At 43.3% G+C, this 27,616-nt stretch overlaps 1 protein-coding gene across 1 annotated transcript in view; it reads right to left on the bottom strand.

Moving 5' to 3' along the window:
- Positions 1-27,616, bottom strand: part of FSIP1 (fibrous sheath interacting protein 1) — a 255,856-nt gene that overhangs the window by 13,189 nt on the left and 215,051 nt on the right. Inside the window, exon 15 of the transcript XR_002093174.2 lies at positions 7,959-8,078. The gene's annotated coding sequence lies outside the window, so the exon portion shown is untranslated. The remainder of the gene's footprint in view (positions 1-7,958; positions 8,079-27,616) is intronic.

The raw sequence follows: 27,616 nt of genomic DNA, 5'->3' as shown, positions 1-27,616 counted from the left end.
GGAATGGAGGGATCCAGGTGTGGTTCAAAGAGCAGGATTCTGGGGCCCAGTGTGGGGCTAATGATGTGGATAACAATTGGATGCCATCTGTGAGGCTTGGGCTGCGGTGTAGGTGTGGAACGGAGCTGCAGATCACGCCCCCTGGCATTGAAGCAAGAAATGGGCAGCCTCCAGCTTAATTAACATCAATTAACAACAAGGTGTGGTCATTAGAAGGTGGGCGGTTAGCCCAGAAACAGGTGGGCATGCCACAGGGAAATCAGCCCTGAGAACCCCCCTGTTACAAGCCCCTGCAATAGCAGGGGGCTGGAATTAGTAACCTGGGATGACCCTTCCAGTTTTATATTCCCATCTAAAGCAAAACTAGTAAAACTGTTCAAATGTGCTTAAAAGAACCATAATCTAACATCATATTAGCAGATATTTGATTTCAGATTTAAACTGCTCTAATCTCATGCGCGAGCCTTAACTGGGGTTATATATTGCCACTGTACAGTATCTTCTTCCATAACACTCCCAAAGGATAAGCATTCTTCCTCCCCGCCCCCAATCTCGGCAATATCCTGTATGTCATAGTGAGGTCTTTTGGAAAAAAAGTTCCCCCTCAATCTGCATTTTCTGAGTGCAGATTCCAAGTGCATTTTTTAGGAAACACCAAATTTCATAGAAATTATATTCTTGTATTTTCTTCTACCCTTTCCTCCTCCCTTTCTGTAGGTAGGTAATGACTCCAATAGCTGTCTCTCAGTTACAACCCTTACCATTACCCATATGAGAGCATGTAAGTTACTGGCTATTGAACAACCTTTCTGCAGGCAGATCATGATGAGGTTGTATACAGGGGTAAAAGCAATATTTTTAAGTCAGTCTCCCTACTGAATAGACTCTAAGAGTATGGATACACATAACACTTAACCTGGTCTAAACCTGAAATAGACATACAGGGCACTGACAGACATGCAGCTTCTTGCTGTAACTCATGGCGCTTCACAGGAAGCATCATGAGTTACAGCACTCCCCCTGACCCTACAAATGTTGGCTGTTGGGTCCAGGTGATTGGGAGATCAAGGTCCAGTTTAGCGCAGCTGTGTGTCTGCAGCTGCTGTCTCCTAGCTCTGTCCCTCCCCCTTCCCAGCTCCAGTGCTGTCTTCAGAATGGGAGCAGGAGAAAGGAGCTGAGGAAGCTTGGTCTGTGTGTTTGCCCAGCCTGTGTGGAGGGTGAGACAGGTGGATTGGAGCCCCCCTGAGATGGGGCAGTTCTAATCCACCCACCCCTCCCTCCACACAGGCTGGGCAAACCCCAGATGAAACTCCATCCCCTCCCTTTTCCCTCCCCTATTCTGAAGACAGCACTTGGGGTGGGGTAGGGTGGGGTGGGGCTGGGCTTCATCAGCCCAGCCTTGCTCCCAGCTCACACTGACAGAAGTTAATGAAGGTGTTTCACTTTGGAGCACCTTCATCTGAACCTTGTATGATCAAGCATTTTTAAAGTGCTCTGTAGCCATGCACTTCTGTCAGTACACGGCTGTAGAGCACTTCGGGGGTCTGATCATGCAAGGAACTGCCACTTCTGACAGTGCTCACAATCCCATTAAAACAGTTTAAAGTAACTTGGAAAAGCAGGTACTATTAGGTACTATTTTAAACCGGTTCATTGTGAAATGGTTTAATGTTATGTGTGGATGCCAAGCATTCTGTGACACAGGGCAGATCAGTCCTTCAGGCATCCCACACTGCATTGCTCATCACCCCCACCCCCATACACACACTGCTGCAACCGACCACTTTTGTAAGCAACACAAACTCTACTTCCTCTTCCCCACCATCACCCCACCCTTTTCCCTTTTGTTAGCACTTTTTAGCAATGTGGCCTCTTGCATTGTTTGCTCAATAAAAGCTGTCTTTCTAACAACTGGCTCTGTCCTCACTCCCTACTGAACCACAGCCCCTCATTATGGTTTTTGAAATGCCTCAGTAACTTCTCTGGTCTACAACCCTGTGCAAATGCTACATCAGAAGCAGTGCTCATGTCATTCCCAAACTAACTGCATGGCCATATATCTGTTTATAACAGAGGGACAAAGTTGAGGAATCCTTGCAATAGTTATATTTCCCAAATTAGTTATAAATATTTTTCTTTCATATATATACTATCTCTCTGTCTAACTACATGGATATATATAGGGTGTATGTGTGTAGGCATCTACATGACTATATAGCTATCTAGAGATAGAGATAGATATCTATATCTACATTATAGATATGAGTTAACCTTTGACATGAAATATAGATACACTGAAAGTCCTGGTCATTCTAAATAATGTAGAAAGTCATTTTCTGTACCACTCTATTCCCTTAATGAGTGGTCCACAGAATGCAAAAAGGCCTGTGTATAAAACAAAATAACCAGTGGTAACGCCTAGGGGGTGCACAGGAGAGCACATGCACCCCCTGAGAGCACTGGTGCACCCCCTGTTAGGCCATGCTCCCCATTTAGCCAGCGGGCAGGGGGGCAGGTGGGAGCACCAGTGTCCCCCCTGAGAGCACTGGCTGAGGAGAAGGGCCACCAGCAAAAGTGGCCATGCCACTTCTGGAAGTGGCCACGGGACTTCCAGAAGTGGCACAGCCACTTTTTGGCAAGATCAGGGGCAGGGAACTGTCCAGTCAGTGCAATCCTCAGTCAGTGGGATCGGCCACCAGGGAACCCTCCCCCCACCCCCCTGGTCAGCACAATAGGCTGCTGGAGGACCCCCCTGGTCAGTATGACTGGTTGCTGACTCAGGAGGCACTAGTCACCCATGAAAATAACCTTCATAATATTTAGATAGAAGGAACAGATGTCCAAAATTTGGGGAACTTGTGTTCAGTTAAGCATCTTTTTGCCTAATTGAATCTCTTGAGTTTCTTGAGAATTCTGAGTCTTAAAACATCCTGCTGGATTAGGAACATTGAGAGAATGTGTGCAATAGTGGTTTGTGGTTTGGCTGCTATCAGAAAATGGAGCCCATGTCTATAGGAGTTACTATGCTGGAAAAGATTGACACATTACTTAGTTCCACAGCCCATCTCTAACAGTGGCCACAAAGCTGGCTGCTTTAGAGTGAAGTTAACTATGAAATATTCATTACCCATTTTAATTGTAAAATGAGCTACTACAGGAGCAAAGGCAGAATTTGTTTCTGACAGTAATATTTACTGACAAAAATATTTCAGGTTTATGTCATTTTAGTACTCAACAATACCAGTCTCCAGACAGCTTGACTTAAGTTGCATATGCCCATTTCTTTAACATGGTGTGCCATTCACTTCTATGTTGCCAGGCTTTTCAGATATAGTTTATAGCACCTATCTATCATGCAAGATAACTGCATTGTTTATAAGCTTATGCATAGCTGTGCTGTACACTGATGTTTCAGTAACTCATTCTGCCCTCCAGCCTTAAAATAAAACAAACAAACAAAAATCCTGAGACTTGAATGCTGCCCCATTAGGAAGAAAGTATGAATCAACTCTGAATACAAACTAGATGACAAAGCAATCTGTGCCCTGAGTGACTGCCAGGCCAGCTAAGTACATGAAGCCCAGACATGTTTGGGCTCTGGGTCCCAATAAAATAACACACCCAATCTCATTGGCTGTGGTTTCCTCAAACTATGGTGAATGCCTAGGAAATAAGGGATTATAACTATGCACTATTGGAGCTCCAGTTGGCGCATAAAAACAGAGGCTAGGTTTCTGACTCAATTTAAGAGAGGGGGCATGGATAAGAGTCTACTTTCACTACCCCTAGAGTGTGTGTGTGTGTGTGTACATGTGTGTATGTATGTGTATCCATAATCTGTACAGGTTTCACCCACAACAAAGGCAAAATCATTACAATGGCAAATGCAGCTAAATATAGATATCTACCATCATCTAACAGTGAGCAAATGAAGCCTAAACTTCTTAGGGAATTTTACTACCCAAGAATAGCTTATCATTGTCCCTGCTCCATGCCTTTTCATTGTGGCTACCAACAAGTTTTGTTTTAGAAACATAAGATGAGTATAAACAACTGGCCTAGCAACTGTAGGGGTTTTGTTTTTTTTTCACTCAGCATTTTCCTACCCATGACTTTGAACTGCAATACACTACCAATTCATCTGCAAGCAGAAACAGCCCAACCCCTAGGAACTGCATGTTAAGTCTAAATACCTCTAACTAGTTGGAAGCTGCTGTTATATCTCTTTCCTGGCTGTCTTCTGCAGGCCTGATTGTATCTTCATTTCCTCACCCTGCCTTAATCCCCCACTCTCTTCACCTGTGGGAGTTTTAAGCAGGATGTTAACAACCCTTTGCCTGCCTCATCTCAACTGAGACCTCTAAAATAAAAAAAAGTCTATGGTGATTTTTAAAACTCATCACTAGATAAGCTCTTCATTCCATTGGCTACTAATCATTGTCAATAAGGTAGAAGCCTTAGTATGTTGTGTTAGCTACAAGACAGCAGTTTATTACCTACCAGTGAGATTATCAATCTATCATGCATACACATGCATGCATATTGCATTTTTTATTTGAGGTGCTCAGAGCACTTTATAAACTCTTACAATTTACCTTAGGGAGTGGTAAATTAATATTTCTGAGTAAACTGAGGCATATCTGGATGATGTATCTTGCTAGTATCAGACAGTAAATGAATGGCAGTAGTAGGAATTGAGTCCAAAACTCCAGACTCTTATGTGCTGAGCACTAAATAGCTGTATTCTCTTCCCTTACTCTGGTGAAATCCTAATACTTCTTGTCACTGCCTAAGTGATTGAAAACACTGGATATATTAATCTTTATGAATGACCTACGTGTTCTTGTGCTGCTATCTAAATCTTCATTATAATAATTGTCTATGCAGCATTTCTTATACTGGATTGGAAAAGGATTAATTACATGAGTGCTGTATGTTCCCTGAAGATGAAATAAAAATGGGAATTAATACTGTATTTAAAAGGGTTTTTTTCCAGTTAAAAAATATGAATACATTCTAAAAACATAGGTGGAATTGTTTCTTTGTCCCTGAAACTTTCATTATGAAATGACTATAAGCCAATGTTTTTAAAGTATCATGTACAGATAAAAAGTTTTAAAATCATCCTGCCTTAAAAGCAGATGAGTGATCACAAATGACTTAAGGTTCTATTTGAAAATGTATCAGTGCATGCATTATAAATGCTGTCAAGATTTCCCTTTTGTGGTTACCAGTGGCATGCAAATTAAAAGCCCCATCACCTTTATAAAAATACATTTTTCATTTTAGTTGTCTCTCTTTAGGTACACAGAGCCCCTAACCGACTCCTATTCAGTATCTTGTTTATATTTAAAGATGTTCAGGACACAGAATGTCTTTTTCAATGAAAATAACTTCAAATGCTGCCCTTCCATCTGAATAAGATGCAGCTGGCAATCTGTTCTCCATCAAGTAGGGATATTTATTAAAGAAGGAAATGATTGATTTAGCTGACAAAGCACTGTACATATTATGTGTATGAATAATACAGTGCTAGTGATTAAATCAATGCAGGCTAGCTACTTTAGAGTCAAGGTCCAGAGCCAATCCAGGGTCATAATTGATACTGATAAAATATTATACTCCCATTTGTGAAAAAGAAATCCTGCTGTGCAACCTTATGGCCACCTTATCCTCTATGGGCATGTGCAGACAGATAGGTCAACTGATCAATAGATATATGTGGAATTCCTTGCTTCCCATTCAGGTCATGCTGTCTGTTATTACAGCTACATCCTTTCAGTTGTTTGCTCCCAAATTTAGAGACACAAGCTGCTCAGAATTTCTCCACAGACAGGCCTTTCCTTAATATATCATATAACAGTGGCTTTTGGATTTATGTTCCTTTCCCTTCTAGCCTTCATGACCTCAAATAACACCTTCCAGTAGAGAAAAAAAGTATGAAAAAGGAAACTGTCTACATATTCCATGTCACTCATGCATTCCACTGCATTTTTTAGTTTCTGCCTTCCAAAAGTTCTGATTAACCATCATTTCATACTTGTTCTTGGGTTGGGTATTTTGTAGAGTATTGCTTATTTATAAATAAACATCTTGTCAAATGCAAAGCAACACAGACTGATTTATATACAGTAAAAGCTGTGTTAACTGGCATTTTACTAACCAAAATATTCTATTAACCAGAATTTCCAATATCCCCCAATACAAATCCTCACTTTAGCAACCAGAATCTTTGCCGAGTCTATCCAGCATGTGCATCAAGTATTTCTGGTTTTTTACATTAGTTGGTGACACTGCCGATAGAGGAGCTTCCAGGAGCCCTTCTAATTGATATCTGCATAGGCAGAGAGAAAAAAAAAATTGGGGGGGGGGGGGGGTTGAGAGCGCACATGTGCATGCGCACACATACCCCCCGAGGTGGGAAAGTCTGCAGGGAAAGGGGCAGGGGGAGGGGAAAGGGATCTGCACAGGGAAGGGCGGGCTGCCGCTGGGGGCTGGGGCCAGTATAACTCTCAGATAACCAGAATTTTTAGGTAACTGGCACCCCTCTTACCCCACTCACGCCAGATAACAAAGCTTTTACTGTACCACTATAAGACCTGCTCCTAGCATGCAATGAACTGAAATACTATACATTCCAGAGATGAAATGTCCTCCTGGTTTACAATGTTTTTGACTATTTTAACTAAAAACAGAGAGAGATTCTGTTTATCTGTCTCTGAGAACATACCTTTTATTAAATACAATGTGTGCATGTGTGTGCATGCATGTGCGTGTATATGAAGCCAAGAATACATACAGGTTTAAGTGTTAAACTACTTAACTTTGGTTCTGTTCTATGTATGTTTTTCATGCCCTGAAATACATTTAAACCAGTTTTATTATAACTATACCCTAACTAATATTTTTCTCTTCAGCTTTGTGAAAGGTTGTCCCATAACCACACAAAGAGATACTGGGAGAACTGCTTCCTATAAAAGAGTTACTAGAATATGGAATAAGTTATTAGGAAGGGCCATGAATGACTGGTGCCTCCTGAGAATGGGGGAGCACCATTTGTAGACAGTAGCATTGGCGGTGAGCAAGCACTGCCCGCAGACACTGGCAGCAAGGGGGAGGGGAGTGGCGAATAGTGAGCAGGGACCGCCTGCAAACGCCAGCAGTGACATTGGTGGTGAGGGGGTGGAGGGTGGCAAGTAGCAACCAGCCTCCCTCCGTGCCCCCTCTACAATTTGCCTATGGGAAGGGCCATAGGAAGAAAAAGTATACATTTTAATTTGACAGACACCTAGGTTTCTTTGTGGAGGAGATTATTGGCATGGTAAAAAAGCAGGAAGGAAGACACAAAAAAATAAAAAACTCAAACATGCAGGCACTTTGGATCAGGCATAAAGCTCTTTTTAAAACATATGTCTTATGGGTATGGATGTCTACAAGAGCATGGACTGGGCAGACCAAGAGATCTAAAGGCGTTCCTTTGCATTACAAATTAGATCACCAGGTTCTTTTATAATGCCCTGGAGTCATATAGGTGAAAGCTGCCCAGGGGAAACTGTATTCAGTATCCCCAATTCTTGAATTGAGGACATGTAAAAGAAGCCAGGCTGCCAGCACTGAATATGAAAATCTCTGAGTAACCATTAAATAAGTATAGGACTGGGAAGAAAAATGATCTTGTGGGCTTGGAACTGAGAGCCAGGAGACTTGGATGCTATTTTTGGCTCTGCCATATGACTTAGGACAAGTTACTATGGTGCAAAATTTCAAAGAACTCTCTAATTTTGGGTGCCTGGATTTTGGAGTATTCAACATTTGTTACCCACGCAGGGGTCTGTTTTTCAAAGATGTTGAGCACCTGCAACTTCTGTTGAGTTTAATGTGATTTGTGGATAGTCAGAGCTCTGGAAATTACACCATTAATTAGAAGAATATGCTTCTGGAAAATTAACTGTACTCACCCAGCTTTAAAGATTTTGGTCACTACGTCCGCCATTAGGAACATTAAATTCACAATGTCCAAATTAGAAACCACGTTTTGGAAATGTGTCCTCACTTCCTCTGGTTCTCAAATTTCCTGTCTGTAAGATGTAAATAATAAAATTAGCTTATTTTAATTCATTAATGCTTGAAATGTTCCCAGATATGTCCTTATACATCTTCAAGGTATTTCCCTGAATAGAGTATTTCCAGCCTAGAGTATGCACCTGGTTGAAATTGACTGAAAAATCACTCTCAAAGAATAATTATTCAGAGCTGGCTGTGAAACAGCAAGCATTTCAAGTGGATCCCACAGCAGTCCATCCTGGCTCCATCTCTATTCAACATTTTTGTTAACAACCTGGATGAAGGACAATTCCATATCTCTGACACCAATACAGAAGAGTTTTCAAGCACTTCACAGGATAAGATCACAATTGAAAGGATTTGTCTATACCACTTCCCCAGCTTTCTCAGGCAGAAATTTTCTTGTGTGTGTCCTGCCCACCTGCTCTCATTTGAATGGACCAAAACCAGAAATGTGGTGTGAAAGTTACACCAGCAATGTAGATGTAGATGTCTCATGGACCTCTGTTTGTAGCATGCTTGAGTGCTGGGGAGGCTTGCCCCCAGAATGGCTTCACAGCTGAATTTCAGGTTTGATTTGTGTGTTCAGGAGTAACTCCTTCCAAGAGCACAGTGGAAGCCCAGCAAACCTATCCAAAGTGATCTTGAAAATTGGAGAGGAGGTCTGAAATCAACTCAATTACATTCAATAAGGATAAGCGCAAAGCAATGGACTTAGGAAAAATGAAATGCATTAAAAAATGTGAAATAACTGGCAAGGCATCAGTATTCTAGAAAAAGATCTGGGGGTTAGAGCATGCTCTAAACTGAATGTGATTCAACAGTGTGATGCTATCATAAAAAAAGGTAAATCTCATTCTAGGATGAACAGGAGGTAATTATTCCATCTTCTTTGGCAATACTGAGGCCTGACTTGGAGTACCTTGCCCAGTTTTGTACACCACTTCTCAGCGAAGATGTAGATTCATTAAAGGGATCCAGAAGACAGCAACAGGAATGACAAAAACAAGTTTGGAAAAAATGGTCCGTGTGGAAAGCTTGAAGAGATGGGGTTTGTTTTTTCTAGAAGAAAACACTAAGGCAGGACATAAGTTTGCCAGATTTATAAAGTTTAAAAGATGGTGGTAATCTTTCTCCACAGCCACTGAGGAAAGGATAAGCAATTAGTTTAATTCAAAATAAAAGAAGACTTTAGGATCATAAAACTTTGAAGCAGGCTATGAGGGGCTATTAAAGAATTCCCTTCTCAGAAGGTTTTCAAGAACGAGCTAGATACATATCTGTTGTAGGTATATTTGACTATTTGCAGGGAGCCTAGATGATCTCACACCATCCTTTCCAGTCCTACATTTCTATGGTTTTATGTAATATACTCTCCCATGTGATTAGGATACCATTACATCACATATCTATAATGAGCTTTACCTTGTTAAAAACTGAGTGAAGCCTGTATGATCCAGCCACTGTAATGTTACTGGTGTCAGGAGGTGGCATTATTGCAGATACTCTAACAAGTTTACTGAATGTATACTATAGGACCTAGACCTTGGGAGACCCATTGTATTTGTAACAGTTTGGGGGGTTGTTTTTAGAAGCTGTGATGTCACTGGCTATGTTTCTTCACTGCCTGGATGACCTGAAATAATCTAAGGGGTACAGAATTGCTACCTATCACACAGCTGGACAACTCTGCAAACCCTTATAAGTAGTAAAAAATTCTAATGACTTTCTTTACCAATCGTATGATTAAAATGAAGAGTCAGCCTTAGCCATTTTCTTATACTTACTACACTCTATATGATTTGAACTCAGGAGACACAAGTCATAGTAGGATGCATTTCTCCTCATTGTTGGCAGAGATCCCTCACAGCCAAGAATGATTACTCCCACGGATCAAGTAAAGGGTTGTAAATGAGTCCACTGATGGCCAATCCTAGAGCTGCAGACTCTCTGGCAAATGCCACAGGTGGTGGTTAAAGGAACGGTTGGACCACAGACTTCTTGGTCTTGTTTACTTTCCTTCCATCTCTGTCATTTTTCTGCCTCCAGGGCGAGATATTTTTCCTCAAAGTAAGATGTACCTTCTCTCACAAGGCATCACTATGTAGCCCTGTACCGAGCTATTTTTTTCCAGTTTGTGATGGTAATGCCACACTACTTAACATTCACCTTGAGATGTCCTTGAAATGTTTCCTCTGGCCCCTGTGTGTCCTTTGCCCTTGGCTGAGTTGGGAGTATAGCAGTTGTTTTGGCAAACATACATCAGGTATGTGCACACAGTGCCCTGTCCACTGCAGCTGATGTTGAATAATCAAAACTTCCATAGTGGTACTATTAGCGTTGGTGAAGATACTGGCACTTATGTGACAGTCCTACTTTATGCCAAGGATCTTTCAGAGGTAGCCCTGGTGATGGCGTTCCAGACTTCTCAGGTGTGCTCCCTGTAGGTCACCTAGGCTTCACAGCCATAGAGAAGAGTTGGGCTTACCACAACCTTGTATAGTGGGAGCTTTGTTCAAGTCCTGAAATAGTGATCACTGAACATACAGTGATACAGTCTTCCAATGGCAGAGACTGCACAACAGATCCTATACTGGATTTCCTCATCAATGTTGGTCTTCTTTGAGAGATGGCTGCCAAAGTATGCAAAGTATTCAATATTCTCCAGCTCCAGTCTGCCAGTGAGGATCTTTGAGTTGATTGGCCCGGAGCAGGCTAGTGAAGCACCTTTTGTTTTTCCAGTGTTAAAAGTCAGTCTCAGGCACTGGTATGTTTGAGAGAAGCAGTCAAGGGCCATTTGTAGGTCCTCCTCCATAGATGCAATGACAGCATAATCATGAGTGTACTGAAGTTCCACAATCAAGGCTGAAGTAACTTAGGTTTTTGGCACGGAGGTGGGAGAGGTTGAAACAGTTCCCATCATCCTGAATTCGATGTTGATGCCATACGGCAGATGGTCATGAAGCTCCTGAACTGAGAATCAACAGTGACTGATGAAACCATCAAATCCATCCTGCAGCATCCAGTAAGGGAAGCACTTACCAGTTCACCTATCTCTGATGAAGTTCACCAGGCAATAAGACAGATGAAAAACAACAAAAGCCTCTGGCCCTGATGGCATACCAGCTGAGGTCTTCAAAATTGGTAGGCTAAACTATGACCAGTAAGGTCCACACACTGGTTCTCAAAACCTGGAACACTAAGGAAATTCCTGCTGACCTAAGGAATGCCAATATTGTCACCATTTTTAAAAAGGGAGATAAGTCTGACTGTGAAAACTATTGAGGTATTGCCATCCTCTCCATGGTGGGGAAGATCCTTGCTCAAATTCTGTTGAACCAACTTCTCCCTCTTGCAGAGGAAATCTTTCCCAAGTCTCAGTGTGACTTCAGACAATTGAGAGGCACTATAGACATGATTTTTGTGGCCTAGCAGATCCAAGAAAAGTGCCGAGAACAACACTACGAGCATTTTACGACCTTTATTGATTTGATGAAAGCCTTCAACCCTGTTAACCATGAGACTCTATGGAAGATTTTATTGAAGTTCAGCTGCCCATGAAAATTTATCACTATCCTAAGAGTCCTTCATGACCAGATGACTGCCTTCATCCTACGCAGTGGCTTTGCCATTCGAACTGGTGTCAAAACAGGGCTGTGTGGTTATACCAATTCTGTTTTCTATATTTCTTGCAGACATCAAGATGCTCATAAATTTCTAGTTGCTAATTTAGAAGAACCCAGTGCTGCGAACCCTTGTGCAGACCAATCCTTACATATATAAGTCAGTCAACAAGATTACTGATGTATAGCAGGAATTAGTAAGGTTCTGGAGAAATTAATAGCATTGTTCTCATTGTGACACAGAAAAAGCTAAACACAATTTTAAGATAAAAGAAATCTTCACATTTCATATACACTGTACAGCTAGTATATACATTATATAATGTATGTAGCAAATTGTATAGATGCATGCATGCAAATTTCAAGCAAGTGAATCCTGTTTCATTTACCTCAAAGCCTTGGAGACATACCTTCATGGATCACATTATGCTCAAAATAATAATCTGGCAAGTTTTCTTACTTATACATAAGTACAAGCCATTGCTTGCAATAAAATCCTGAAAATAACTATATCAGCCTTCTCAAAAAAATTAAATGGAATCTTTTGCTGCCTGCATACTTTGTAAAAATGCCCACAGCCTTGTGGCTCAATGTGAATATTGTATGCTCAATGTGAATATTGTGTAGCAGCTGCTGCATCAAACTATTGCCAATACTCAGAATCAGTGAATCACTTACAGCCTATGGTATACAGCCCAACTATGCAATGTCTGCTACAGCTTGTTAACTTAAACTAAGTTCACGCACAAGTAATTGCTGATGGAGTCTTCTTTATTAGCTACCCAACAGAATAAACAATCAGATACACTGTGATTATATTTTAATGTGAAAAAAGGATTAGCCATTACATGTCAGTACTGTCATGAAGATTGGTAGCTGAAAACATCATGTCTGGAAAGGCACAGACCCATCAATTCCTAGTGCACAGTATCTTCCTTCTCAGGAGCACATACAGTTTCTTTCATTTCAAGTTATTTTAAATAAATAGCATTTCCAATGTGTAATGACCACACAGACATTTCTAATATATGTATATGCTTTTAACAGAGTATGCTCTCTCAACCCTATCGGCACCAGCTTTCATCCTTTTCATTTGAAACTACTAGAAGTGGTACAGAGAGAACTTCCAGGGCTCTTTTCACTGGTAATTAAAAAAAAATTATACAGGTATGCTATATTAGTAAAATAAAAATTAAAAACCTATATTTTGACTATTTGCAGCTAATTCAGGAGAAGACTGTAGAAAAAAGCACCTATACATATACATACAGGGTCCATCTACATAAAATATTTACTGTGGTGGTGTTCTTTATTGCACATCAATGCACATTTAGACATTGATGGGACTGGCTGGAGCACGAGGGCTCTTCATGATTGGCTGCCTGCTAGCTAGCCCTGCACCGGAGCACCCTGGCACCCCAGCCAGCCACTCCGCAGCACACTGAGCCAGGTCAGAGCAGCCCCAGGTTGGCAGACTGATACCCTCTCCCCGCAGTCCACAGGGGCTGCGTCAGCTTGGCTCAACATGCCGTGATCCTGGGTGCACATGAAGATATGGTGCCCAGGAGCAATGATCTCGAGCACAATATGCGCCAGAGTTTATTGCTTCACATTAATTTCACATGTAGATGCACCCACATACTTGCTCTTCTTCAAAAAAAATTAAACCTGTCTCTCTTACCTTACATGACAGTAATTCAAAGACTCAATCATACTATAATGGGAAAGATTACAACCCCCTTTTTGAAATGAGTGGGAATTCAACTAGCCCCTTTCCTACAGTATATGTGATTTGTCAGGGAAGTTCCATTAGATAAGGGGCGAGCAAAATATGGCCCATGGGCTGGATCCAGCCTGCCAAGTCATTCTATCCAGCCCACAGGGCCCCTAAAAAAATTAGTAAATTAATATTTATTTGTTCCTGGCTGCCTGTCAAAGATGACAGGAGCCAGGGGCAGTAGGACCCAGGGGGAGCCAGCAGCAGGACCGAACAGCACAGCCCTGCCCCACCCCAAACCATTTCCCTGCCTTCCTGCCCCCACACTACTCCAGCACCACATGGCTCCCAGCTGTATCGCCAGACTGCAGGAGCATGGGGCTTGCATCGGTACCCTGGGGGGTGGGGGGTGGAAGGGCAGAGAGAGAGAGAGAGTGTGTGTGTGTGTGTGTGTAAGGAGTGGCAGAGTGTGTGTGTGTGTGTGTGTGTGTGTGTGTGTGTGTGTGTGCATTCGTACAGGCACACCCCACCATACACATGCACCCACACTCCCCCTTGCACTGCTATACGTACAGAACCCCACACCCCCTCACACACACCATCCACCCTCCCCCACGCACAGCACCACACAAACCCCATACCCACCCACACCCAACATATCCACACACACACCCACATGCTCCCTCACCCTATACCCACAACCCCACATGCTCTGCACCTATCCACCCCCAACAGGCACACCCACACCCCCTCTCACACCTCACATACCCACACATCCACAGCCCCTCACAAACCTATACCCACACCCCCATGCTTCCCCCCAACAACAAACAAGAGTAAGACTTTGTTTTAAGCTATTGTGCAATCACCTCCATGTACACTACACAAATGAATGTAAATCAGGACAAAAATATTTTTGAAATGAGATTAATTAATGTTGTAGATGTTCACTTTTTAGAATATAATTTGGTATTTTTCTGGTTACAAAATGGCAAAACCCCTTGCTGAAAGGAGTACTTCTGGGGGCAAGGGGAGGGACTTATGGTGCCAAAGTTCAGGGGCTAGGGGGACTTCTGGTCACAAGATGGCAACAGGGGGTAGGGCACCTGTCAAGAGGCGGGGCTACCCATGTGGCCCTCAACAGCTTTCCAAAACTCAGTAAGCGGCCCTCCACCCAAAATAATCACCTGCCCCTGCATTAGATCTCCATCTGCTTATGTATAGTACAAGAAATTGCACTGGGCCACATCCTGCTCTTTGAAGAGAAGAAGGTCTTATTAATTCCACTAAAAGCAAGTCCTGTTAAGTCCTGCTGGTAAAGTCCTTACTTTACCTCTTCCTTATTCAGCAATGCATTTAAGCATGTGCTTAACTTCAAGTCTAGACAGAAGACCAAAAAGAACAATTCTGTGTGCTTCAAGTTAAACATGGTCAAATGATTTCCAGGGATCAGATGTTTCAGCTGAGGTTAAATTTGATCCATTGTTAACAATGTAAACAAACTGAAAAGTTGACACTGTAATCTTTTGACTACCTACAATATGCAAATAGGAAAGGACATTGCATTAACATTTGACTTTTTTAACACAAACTGCCTAGTTCTTTTTTTCATACAAGAGGAGGAAAAGAAACATTTTCACATCACTTCATAGTTTTTTTCTCTTTTTTTAAATAGCAATATGAAATATAACCATAGAAGAAGATCATCACTTCCCTAGAGCTTCTTGTTATATAGCAAAAAAGGCAACTCCTCAAACTTTACAGTAGCAATATTTTAGGTTCGGGGGAAGCTTGTTTTGTTCTTTAATTTATATTTTAATTCAAATTAATTTAATTTAATTTTCTAGTGCAGGGGTCGGCAAAAGTTTTGAGCGGAGTGCCAAAAACAACCCAACCTTGACTTGTAAGATGTTGGCATGCCAGGGGCAGACAGTGAGGGAGCTACAAGGGGCCTGATCATTGTTGTGGCAGTATAGGTCCAGGCTCTTCCCCGCTGTTCACCCCAAAGTATGCATGCCAAGCAAAATGCCTTCATATGCCATGCTCTGGCGCCTGTGCTGGGGGTTGCCAACCCCTGTTCTAGTGAAATATAAACAGCTGAGTGGGAGGTAAGCTGTCTTAAACTGTTGGTCTCCTCTGCTCTGTTTGTGGTTCTGCTGCCAGTAATACAGTAGCTTGTGCAGTTGACTGCAGAAAAGCCCACTCACTACAGCATCACTCCTTTAAAGTACATTCCTCACATCAAGCTGAACTATCCTTTGCCAATGCTGAAATCTGACTAATGGCAAACAAATGTGCCTGTGCCTGTATTGTAATGCAGGAGAAACTCAAACAGCTGTGAATATCTTCTCTTATTAAATAGTTGGGACCAATTCAATAATATATCAGTTAGTTGGGCCCTTGCAATTTCCCACAAAATATTTGACATGCGGGTAGGGCTGTGTTTGATGCAAGAACTTCAAAGACAAAATGATCCAAAGTCTGAATGTTGTATGTAGCCAGCCCACAGCTGGGTCTGGATGAGAAAAAACATGCAAACAAAAAATACTACCATAAAGAACCTTCTGCACAGATGCATTCCCCCATCCTCCCTGCATCCTTTTCCCCTACACAAACACGCATAGATAATTTCTTCCAAAATCCATGTTTTTACCACAATTTGTACGAGCTCTCTTTCACCTAGATGAAACTAAGATACCCAACACTGACACACCACATGACATGTAGAAAGAGTCCTGGCCTGTACATTCCCAACAATAGTTATCCATTTTTCTTCTTTGGCTAAATATCAGTTTCCTTAAAACAAACTGCAATATGGGCAATTCAGATGTTCATACTACAGTGAACTGGAAAGATGCAGTATACAGCCTCTTCTGGGATTTTTCATTCATGTGAATAAGATATATAAAAACAGCTGGCACGTATCAACATAGTTTCATTTACTTCAATGGCACAATTCTGATTTATAAAACCTTAGGCCTGTGGTCCCTATATTCACAATACTTTGGTGTATATCATTGTAATAGGGACCTCTATGAACTGCACCTGTCAGGGTAAGAAGCTTGCCTTCTTCCTTTGTCAGAAAGATTCAAGGGCAAAGATGATCTTACAGAAGGAGAGATACATGCTTTCAGTTTCTGGTTGGGTTGTTTTCTTTAAATCATTTGACAAAGTCACTCATGCTGGATGGAGATATACATTGGACACATCTACACATACTATTAAGGTTAAACAATAAACTTTGACGCATATCACGCTAGAGTTTATTGCTCCTGGGTGCCGCATTTACCTGTCCATCCAGGACGGCAGCACGTTGAGCTGGCTCAGCACACTACAAAGAGGCTGGCTGGGGCATGAGGATGCTGTAGTATAGAGCTAACCGGCACGCAGCCTCCACATTGAAGCACCCGCATGCCCCAGCCAGCTCCATCAGTGTCTACACATGCATTGCTGCGGAGTAAAGAACTCTGCCACAAGATAGTACTTGTATTTACAAGCACTATCCAGCAGAGTTAACTAGTTTATTCTGTCCAAATAGAATTGCATGTGTAGACAGTGAAATTTCACTGCAGAGCTAATTAGGCAACACTGCAGTAAATGTCTTGTGTAGATGTGCCCATCACATAGCAAAATCAGATTGGGTTTGATCCTCTACTGCCTTGCATCTCCTACAGTCACTTAAAGAAGGGCAAGTGGTCATGATGCATAGGTATTCTCATTAGGTAGTAGGTTATAACCACCTTGCACTCCAGTTATACTGCTCTAGAGCAATGTTTCTCAGCCTGTGGGTCACAACCCAAAAGTAGGTCACAAAAATATATGAAAGGGCTGTGAACAAACTTTAAAAATGGATCTTTAAAGGAGAAAAACATCAAAACTGTGGCTTTTTCATTGCAGGCTGGCAAAGTTCCAGCCTGCAAGGGGCTGCTTGCCCCACACATCCACACACTGCCCCACACATCCACACACTGGGGGGCTAGAGCATGGGGACTGCGGGCAGTGGGTCTGGAGTGAGGGGCACTGGGGGACTGGCCATCGATGTTTACAAATGGGTCCTGGTACAAAAAAGATTGAAAACCACTTCTCTAGAGGATGACACAGGGTCCAGAGTGGCAATGAATTAGATCCAATATCAGGGGTGAGCAGAAATGGAGTTATACCTCCCTACAGCACCTGAAAAAACAATCCCATCATTTTTAGCCATCCCAGGCTTTCAGTACTTTGCAGCCTACATTAGAAATCATATCAGATAATTTCTGATATTTTGCTTACAACATTCTAACTAAATTATGTTTATTTTACAATATAAGAAGTTAATGTTCACAAGGATGTGGTGATGAAAGGCATGGTATGTTAGAGAAATTTTTCATTACAGTAATTTCAAGAGATGGTTGAAACTCACTCCCAGCACATAACCACTGACATGAATGGCACAATCATAAAAATTAATCTATCCCCAGATCCTTTATTGTGTTGTGCATATATGCATTCATTATGGGCCAATGACTAGCATAGAATTATGGAGTTATGTCAGTTCAACATTGGTATAACTGAAATCCATTTAGGTTGTTATAGATATTAGCTGCATTATACAATTCTAACCAGCAAACGTATTCAGCATGCAGTCCCAAATAGTGCTGTATGGACAAATACTGATATTGTATTTAAAAAAAAACAACTGGCTGAGAAGAAAAGGTGAAATTTAAAGACAATAAAATTATTAAGGAAGTGCCATGAAGGATGTGGTGCACGTGCTACTGGTATATAGCATGTACAATAAATGCATCAATAAATGCATGTGGGAGTTCACAACATACAGTTCCCAGCTTCAGCACACCTAAAATTCTAAAACATATAAGCAATTAAAAATAAATATGATTGAGGGTATATTTTTCTTGCATCTGATATGCACATAAGAACAAACTGATTCAACATGCCAGGTAACCTTTGCTTCCCTTGTACAGTCTTAGTGCCAGATTCTCCTTTATAGTGGTGTAAACTGGGAGTAAAATGCCAGTGACATTGTGAGAGATCTGAAAAAGAAATAGAGCTGGGAGTGTGGCGGTTCCGGAGCAGCCGCTCGCTGCACATAAAAGAGCCTGGCACAGGACCATGTGGGGCAGAGGTGGAGATGGGAGCGGAGAGAGGCATCTCCTCCTACGGAGAGAGTAGAGAAAGCGCCACGGACCCAGGGAACTCTGGGAATTTGGTTCAATGTATTAGAGAAGGCTGGACGAAGAAAGGAAGCAAGGAATCAACGAAGGAGTTACAGGACAAGAAATAGAGGCACAAGGAAGGGAGAAACTGCGAGAAGCCAAGGAGGGGTGGATGCTCCAAGAGAAAAGGGGAAGAACAAGAGAATAAACAACGAAAAGCAAACAAACGAACTCATTGGGAGTTCTTGGTTTTGACCTTTATATTGTTGGTGTTAGAGACAATTCTTAGAGGGGTTTTGTTTGAGGGAAAAGAAAAGGAAGATTTTGTAAAAATAGTTATGAGTGTAAAAGAACCTGAAAAATAATAAAAAGCATAGTTCGACTGCACCCAGTTGTGGTTCGAGTGACATTCTTAATTTGGGCATCAGGCAAGAAGGGCATCAGATAAGTGAACCACTGCCAGAAACGGTGAGAGATTGCCAGTAACCTACTGCAGCAATAATACCTCCCGACTAGTAGCATCAAAATTAAAGAAGACGTGGCAGGAAAGAGTCGGAACCGATGCCAGAGGTAAGAAGCAAGGCAGTTAGCGAAACCATCACAGACATCGACAGAGTTTCATCAGGGGTGCTGACATCAAAATTAGGTCCTAAGAACTTTGGAGATGCTTAATGACTTGGGCAAATTCTGATCTCAATTACTGCAGTGCCTTTTTCGAGTAATCCCAGTGGTTTCTTTGCAGTTACTCCAGGTCCACACTGACATAAAAGCAGAATTTGGTCCTATAAAAAACTAGAACTCTTGGTTCCAAAATGATACCTTTTATTAGACCACCTGGGAAATCACAAAAAAATTGTCCTTTTCTGCAAGCTTTCAGGATCAAAGTTCCTTCATCAGGCTCTGGGAAACATATAGATGGTACAAGATGGTAAAAAGTCCCCATAGGTAGGAAATAAACTTGATTTTTCCACAGAGGGAGCTGAAGATGGAAGACCATCCCTCTGGGTCCCTGAGAGTGTCTTTGTCAGTTGTGCTGAGTGAGTAGCTCTTTGATGTGTAGATCAGGTAGAAATCCTTCCCTGGAGATGTCAGATGGCAGGGAGGGAGGTAAAACATCTTTCTTGTCCTACAATGAAGTTTAAAATCCCAAATCAACTAAGGTTCAACATCTTCCATGTTTCAAGAGTGTACTTGGTAGTCGTGTTCGTCGGAGACAAGAAGACATACAAAAAACTAGAACTCTTGATCCCAAAATTATACCTTTTATTAGACCAACTGGAAAAATTGCAAGAAAATTGTCCTTTTCTTTTTTGAATTTTTGAATTTTGAATATTTTTTGAATTTTTTGAATTTTTGAATTCCTTTTTTCTGAATGTGGTCCTATTTATTTAAGAGATTTATTAGCAGGGAGCCCAAGTTACAAAGTTTGGTTCTGGGTTTGAATATTTTTCCAACTCTGAGCAAGTTTGGGTTTCCAGTTTGGCCCCACTTTAATTTAAAAGAGCTCAAAACAAAAGCTTTTTGGAATGACACTTTATTGATGGCACATGACTTCCGTGGTTCACTTTAGCAGAGAGCCAAGGGGAATATTCTGATGCCAGACTAAGCATATGCACATACATTTTTAGGGTGAAGTAAAGGATTGGGTCTGGGGAGTTATTCTTCATTTTAGAGATGGACAGTTTCCGGAAGCCTGCCTTGTCTGCTTGTTTCACTTCAAAATACTTGAGGTTATTCACTGATCTTTTAAATTTAACCTCAGCCTAACGGATCTCCATGTGTAAACTGTAAAAGAGCCTAATCCAGTCATTCTTTCACATAAGTGTATTTATGTATGTGAGCAGTCCTTTTCACTTCACTAGAACTGCTTGCCCAAGAAAGGTTACTAGCGTGTCCAAGGCCTTACTGGACTGAACCTCACAGAACACACAACTGCCCATTACTAGATGAACACCAAATTCTTTCAGCATTCAGTCAGTCTCTCTCTCCATCTCTCATGTATTATGTTTTTCCTGTCAGGAATCTATCCTTTGACTTCTTATCTAGAGGGATTTGAGGTTTTTTGTTTGAATCATTATATAATAAAAAGATCTTCTTCAGAACTATATACTCACCCTCTTAAATTAAAAGGACTAACAATCATTCTGGCTTTACACTAATATGTACAATTGTGTAGCTAGCTCATTCCTTTAGACAAGAATTCCCAAGGCATTTCCTGGAATAATCTCTAGATAATTAATACTTAGTATATTAGCCAGTCAGGTGGTCTGATGTGTTTTATGTAATTTAGCTTAGAATCCAGTTCAATCACTTCTGAGGGCTGCCAACCGCACCCCAATCCTTCCCAACTACATACGCAATGTGCTGACGATATTCTTTTTTTTTTCTGGTATTCCACCTCTCTTAGCAAGCACATTTCAATACCAGAAAGGCTAAGAAATCCAGAATAAGTATTTTAAGCATTTCTACAGTTTGGACAATACTGATTCAAAGCAGCTTGGGACACACACAGGCCATTTATGGCTTTAGTCACATAGGGTGTATCTACACATGCGCTTTACTACAGAGTTGATTAATTAGCTCTACAGTAAAGCGCCACCATCTGTGACAGCTGAAAATTATGTCTGTGTGATAAAGGTGCTTGCTGAAGGCTCTACGAAGATTAGCCCAAGTGTTTTTCTGTCATTTGTTCAGATATTAAGCTATATGTTGTTGTTTAGAGCCTAATTAAAGTAAAAAATGTAGTGAGGCCTAATATGCTGCTGCCTCTCTACAACCCCTCTCACTGGGGTTGTAGAGAGGCAGCAGCAAGGCGCCAGACTTCCATGCGTAGATCCTGAGGTGGTGCAGAGTCACTTGGAAGAACTGGATGCCTTTAAGTCGGCAGGCCCGGATGGGCTCCATCCGAGGGTGCTGAAGGCACTGGCCGACGTCATTGCAGAGCCACTGGCGGGAATATTCGAATGCTCGTGGCGCACGGGCCAAGTCCCGGAGGACTGGAAAAGGGCTAACGTGGTCCCCATTTTCAAAAAGGGGAGGAAGGAGGACCCGGGCAACTATAGGCCGGTCAGTTTCACCTCCATCCTTGGTAAAGTATTTGAAAAAATTATCAAGGCTCACATTTGTGAGAGCCCGGCAGGACAAATTATGCTGAGGGGAAACCAGCATGGGTTTGTGGCGGGCAGATCGTGCCTGACCAACCTAGTCTCTTTCTATGACCAGGTTACGAAACGCCTGGACACAGGAGGAGGGGTGGATGTCGTATACTTAGACTTCAGGAAGGCCTTCGATACGGTATCCCACCCCATACTGGTGAACAAGTTAAGAGACTGTGACTTGGATGACTGCACAGTCCGGTGGGTGGCGAATTGGCTAGAGGGTCGCACCCAAAGAGTCGTGGTAGATGGGTCGGTCTCAACCTGGAAGGGTGTGGGCAGTGGGGTCCCGCAGGGTTCGGTCCTTGGACCGATACTCTTTAATGTCTTCATCAGCGACTTGGACGAGGGAGTGAAATGTACTCTGTCCAAGTTTGCAGATGACACAAAGCTATGGGGAGAAGTGGACACGCCGGAGGGCAGGGAACAGCTGCAGGCAGACCTGGATAGGTTGGACAAGTGGGCAGAAAACAACAGGATGCAGTTCAACAAGGAGAAATGCAAAGTGCTGCACCTAGGGAGGAAAAATGTCCAGCACACCTACAGCCTAGGGAATGACCTGCTGGGTGGCACAGAGGTGGAAAGGGATCTTGGAGTCCTAGTGGACTCCAAGATGAACATGAGCCGGCAGTGTGACGAAGCCATCAAAAAAGCCAATGGCACTTTATCGTGCATCAGCAGATGCATGACAAATAGGTCCAGGGAGGTGATACTTCCCCTCTATAGGGCGTTGGTCAGACCGCAGTTGGAGTACTGCGTGCAATTCTGGGCGCCACACTTCAAGAAGGATGCGGATAACCTGGAGAGGGTACAGCGAAGGGCAACTCATATGGTCAAGGGCCTGCAGACCAAGCCCTACGAGGAGAGACTAGAGAAACTGGACCTTTTCAGCCTCCGCAAGAGAAGGTTGAGAGGCGACCTTGTAGCTGCCTATAAGTTCATCACGGGGGCACAGAAGGGAATTGGTGAGGATTTATTCACCAAGGCGCCCCCAGGGGTTACAAGAAACAATGGCCACAAGCTAGTAGAGAGCAGATTTAGACTGGACATAAGGAAGAACTTCTTCACAGTTCGAGTGGCCAAGGTCTGGAACGGGCTCCCAAGGGAGGTGGTGCTCTCCCCTACCCTGGGGGTCTTCAAGAGAAGGTTAGATAGGCATCTAGCTGGGGTCATCTAGACCCAGCACTCTTTCCTGCTTATGCAGGGGGTCGGACTCGATGATCTATTGAAGTCCCTTCCGACCCTAACATCTATGAATCTATGAATCTATGTAATAAGGCCTACTAAATTTAGCAAAGCCTTGTAAAAGTAAGCTTTGTGGCATAGTTAAAATTAACCTTATCAAAAGAATGCAAAGCTTGTACTGCTATTAGTCAGTCCTAAGGACAGTTCAAATAAAGAAAATCTAAATAGCTGTAAGTTATGAGCATAGCTCAGAAATTATAAATTGGCTGGCACATCCAGAAATCATTTTAATAAAAAAAGATGCAGCTCTATAAAAGAAGCTCCTAATTTAAGATTAGCTGCTGACCTGGATCAGTGGGCCCGTGGATCTCAAGGAACCCAAGAAATGAATACCAAGGTCCTTCCCAGTACCTCTTGGACAGCGCTGATCAGGGACACCTAACTTTGCTGAGCTTTGCAAAAGACAAACTTGTTGTATATCAGGCATCAAAAGGAACTGCCAATAAGTTGCCAACGCAAATTATTATTGTCTGTTGTTTTATTATCTGTGCATAGCTGTGTTTTTGTTAAGCCAATAAACCTTTCTTACCTTTCTACCCCCGACCATACTCTCAATCCCAAACCCTCCGCAGGTGACTAAAACAACCATCTACACATGTGCCAGTATTCGGACACAGTAGATTAATTAACCGTGCCCTCAGATAGTACTGTTGGGAACAGTACTATTCAGATAGTACTGTTGGGAACAGTATTATCTTAGGACTCAGTTACTTACTGCATCAAAGCACACATGTAGATGGTGACTGTGGCTGGCTGGGGCACAAAGCTGCAAAAGTACAGGGGCTACCTGCTGCCTAGCCCCACAATTTAGTACCCTTGTGCCCCAGCCAGCCCCTCTCTGGAGCCCAGGGCTGACCCCCTGAGCCTCTGCCAGCCCAGGGCTGTTCACCCTAGCTCACACTGCTGCAGTCCTGGGCTCAGTGTCTGCATGCACACCCTGGATCACAGCAGTTTGAGCATCTACATATGCCATTAAGGTGATGTGAAAAACTCTGCCGCAAGTTGTGCTGGAGTTTATCACGTTGATTTAATGGCATGTGTTGTGTAGATGCACCCAGAGTATATATATTATGAAATAATTCTACTTTTTAACCATTAATCTTCCCCAAACCCTTAAACATAGATTGAGGCAGATCCTCAGCTGATGTACATTTGTTATATGTTATAGCTTCACTGAATTTAGATGATGACCTTCTTGGCCGCATCCAAATGAGTGGGCCACATACCACATATTCAGGTGTTCTCTGTGTTGCAAGGGAGCAGCATGGAGGGATTTTTGACCGCTGGATATTTTTGGACCTCTGGACATCTAGGCATCAAAAAAACCTGCAGGAAAAAAAAGCAGAGCGGCAGCGTGCACCGCCCAAAGGATTGCCACTGTGCAGCACCGGGAGGCCCCCAGGTAAGGCTGCTGGGGCCAGTCTAGTGCTGACCCGTGTCTCCTATCCCACCTAGGGTAACTTGCTGTGCACCAGAGTGCACACGGCACAGATCTCTCCTGGGGACAACTAATGGCAGCACAAGATGCACCGCCACTAGTCGTCCCTGGGAAACCAGATGTCCATGCACATCTAGATGTGGCCCTTGTGTCTGTTTCTCTACAAATCCTCCACTGAGGGACAAGGATTTCTTAAAACAAATGCAAGAGGGTTTATTTTCCAGTCATACATCCATGAGGTGGGAAATCTCTTCCTCAGTTCCTGCTCCTTTTGCAATGTCAAACATTCTACCTTTTCCTTCCTATAAAGAGAATCTAGTTATAGACTATCGTGCTGATGCAGGAACAAAAAAGAACATAATTCACTACAGCAGGGGTGTCAAATATATGGCCGGCAGGCCATTATCTGGCCGAAGGAGCTGTTCCATGAGGCAAGCCAGGGAATTTGGAGATGTGGCTAATGACAGGTAAATCCTGCCATAGAATCTGTGGCCCTGTTGCACATGCCCCTCAGTGGCCAGAGTGCATGCCAGCACTGCCCTGCTCACTCTGCTGCAGCTTGGGGCCACCTCTACTTGGCTTATTCCATTTGCTTGGTGAATGCTTTGCCTGCAGCTGCTTGCCCTGCCACTGCTGCTTGTCCCACCTCCACTGTGGCAAGTACGTGCTTGCCTCATGGCTGCTTTCCCCACCACCTCTGCTGCTGGGCCTGCCACCACCACCACTGCCTCCATTGCTCCTACTTGCCCCGTGGTTAAGGCCTGCAAGGACCCCCCCATGTCCAGATGTGAGCCAGGGCATGGAATAAGTTTGATGTTCTTGCAGTATTTTTATGGGCCAAAGTAACCTGCATTGTATATTGGAACATACTGGCAGGAAGAGGAAGAAAAGGGGGCTGTTTTGTGTTTTTATTCTTGAATAAATCAGAATAGCTTGTTTCAGTTGAATTTAAACTATTAAAAATGATCAACTTTGGGCTGTTTCCAAGGTCTAAGTATGGGAGATTTCATTCCAAAATGAATACAAGAAAGTTCTGAGTTCCTGAAACAGGGGGAAGGGGAAGCAATTAAAGCTGAAGTTAGGCAGAAGGCAGGGTAGGCTGATACCTAACTGGTTGAGAGAAGTCTAAAGTTTCACTTCTTCAGATGCTGTGAAAAGACTTGCAGAAAACAGGGATACTAAACAGAAGGGAATTTAAATACAAAGGATAGGTGGAAGGGGCACTACTGAGAAAAGAGAAGGTGGGTTGAAGAGGTCAATAAGGATAAATAAAGCAGTTAACCCATTGAGGGGTGTGGCAGGGCACTGTTTGTACCTGCCACTTTAAGACCTAAGCCAAGCAGCCAGCTGGTGCCTGATCATGGCAGTCATTTTAGATTCAGGGCTGCCTATATAAGCAGAGCATTTTGCTGCTGGCAGGCCAAGCAGCATCATTGCCGGGCTGCAGGGCTGCTGGTATCATCCTGGAGGTAAGGGCAGGTGCTGTAGGGGATGGCTAGGAGGCTCCTTGGTCCTGGGCATGACCTAAAACTGCACCCTGCTGGGAGTGGGTGGCCTGGTGGGGCTCTCAGTGGCTTGGGAGCCCCCAGGAAATGCCAGGCCAGTGATCACCCCGGTGAAAGGCAGGTCGGGGTGCCTTAACCCCAGCTCCCACAACTGGGTGGGTCATCCATTAGTAGAGTCCAGAGGGCAGACCCCAGAGAGAGAGTGGGGCTGGAGGCTCAGAGGCCTGATGTAGAGTATCCTCGAGTGGTCAATGCTGGGGCCAGGACCAGACTGGTCAAAAGGGCCAGGGGCCCACCAAAAGCTGAAGGCCTAGGATTCCTGACTGACGTTGGAGGTGAGGCCAGGGCCTGTGTGGCCAAAGGTCCTGGGAGACCATGCCCGAGAGGGGAAATAGTTTCAGGGAGCGAGGCAGCCCTGAATGAGGGCAGGGTAGGCCGCCTGAATGGAGGGATCTTAGAGGAGTCCTGATTGGAGGATTCTGGGACCCAGCGTGGGGCTGGTGAGTAACATCTGTGGATACCATCTGCAAGCCTTGGGCTGCAGCGTAGGGGAGGAATGGAGCCGCAGATAGTGCCCCGTCATTGGGGCAAGAAATGGACAGCCTCCCGCTTAATTAAGACCATTAATTAGATAACAACAAGGCATGGCAGGCAAGAAGGCGGGCAGTTGGCCTAGAAACAGGTGAGCAGGGCAAAGGCAAATCGGCCCTGAGAGGGCCCCCTGTTACAAGAGGTTATAAGAGCTAGAACTGAGTCTCCCTCTTTGCTCTAGCATGCACTGACTGCTCCCACTGCCTCAGCGATGTCATCTAAAAACACTGGCCTATTGAATGAATATGTCTTAAAGAGTTTATTAAAAACAGCAGTTTGAGGAGTAAATGGTTTTTTTTAATCTAAAGCATATGGTCCAGAGAATTCATTTCTGTAAAGGTAAAACATCATCTTCATCAAGAAATGTCCATTATGAAAAGCTACTCTTTCCCAACAGAAAATCAGCTTTCAAAGTGAATTTGTATTTATGCAGCCCAGTACCTGAGGTATGGTCTGATATATCAGTTAACAGGGAAAGGAAGCATGCTTTAGGGCTGAGTTGAAATTTCAATTTGATTTGAATTACGCTTTTCTTTCCTGATGCCCAGTCTGCAAACTGTGTTCACTGCCTACTCCATGTTGGATTCACTACCCACCCTGTGCTCCTCTGCTGCATTCATCTAACATGAGTTCTGCAGGACACGCATTACATTTACTTCACTCACCCTTCTCCCACAGGCTGGATACAGGTACTTACCTATACACTGGCACACTGCCAAGCACAAAGACACTACTCGCGCACAATGCTCACACACTACCCAAGCCCATTATGCACATTACACTGGATCCAGGAAGGATGCACTGGTGCACCTCCACCCCCCTACTTTGCTTCTTGCCCTACCCAAAGTTTCAAACCAAGTGCCTGGCAGGGCAGCAGCTTTTCTAGTCAGGCCTTGCTGAGGGGGTCAACTGACTTCATGGCTCACTTGAATCTACTGGATCCCTTCTAAACTCCTGGTTCCACAGGTGTTAACTACCATCTCTCTTTTAATGGTCCTGATGTCCCACCAGTCAAGCTATCCTTTGTTCTGCTGTCTGTTCCCTGCTCCTTGGAACCTCTGCCTACTTCCCAGCCCCGCAACCTGGTTTTAACTCATTCTGGTGATGCTCTCTTAGGGGTTG

This window comes from Alligator mississippiensis, chromosome 2 (assembly GCF_030867095.1).
Source record: "Alligator mississippiensis isolate rAllMis1 chromosome 2, rAllMis1, whole genome shotgun sequence".
Lineage (NCBI taxonomy): Eukaryota > Metazoa > Chordata > Crocodylia > Alligatoridae > Alligator > Alligator mississippiensis.
The sequence above is the reverse complement of the archived record's forward strand: the minus strand, read 5'-3'. Positions and strand labels throughout refer to the sequence as shown.